Source organism: Gavialis gangeticus, unplaced genomic scaffold (assembly GCF_001723915.1).
Source record: "Gavialis gangeticus isolate Ggan-Ray unplaced genomic scaffold, GavGan_comp1, whole genome shotgun sequence".
In the NCBI taxonomy this organism is placed as follows: domain Eukaryota; kingdom Metazoa; phylum Chordata; order Crocodylia; family Gavialidae; genus Gavialis; species Gavialis gangeticus.
In genome coordinates, this window is record NW_017728992.1 from 13,055,885 (window position 1) to 13,056,423 (window position 539).

The window sequence follows — 539 nt, forward strand, 5'->3', positions numbered from 1 at the left end:
AGTGTCAGAAGGGATCTCAACAGATCATTGAGCCCAACCCCCTGCCTAGGCAGGAAAGAGTGCTGGGGTCAGATGACCCCAGCCAGATGCCTATCCAGCCTTCTCTTAAAGACACCCAAGATAGGGGACAGCATCACCTCCCTTGGAAGCCCATTCCAAATTTTGGCCACCCTTACCATGAAGAAGTTTTTCTTAATATCTAGCCTAAATCTGCTCTCTGTCAGTTTGTGACCATTGTTCCATGCTACCCCAAGAGGTGCCCTGGTGAACAGAGCATCTACGATCCCTTGCTGCATCCCCCTAATGAATTTGTAGGTGGCCACAAGATCACCGCTCAGCCTTCTCTTGCAGAGGCTGAAGAGGTCCAGGTCCCTCATTCTCTTCTCATAGGGTTTGTCCTGTATGCCCCTGACCATACGAGTGGCTCTCCTCTCGTATGGTCGAATGGCTCTCCCTACCCTGATGGTCTACTACAGATGACCCAAACAAGGGGAAAAGCTAGACCAGGAAGTCTTAAGTCAGCTCATGGAGGTAGTTAG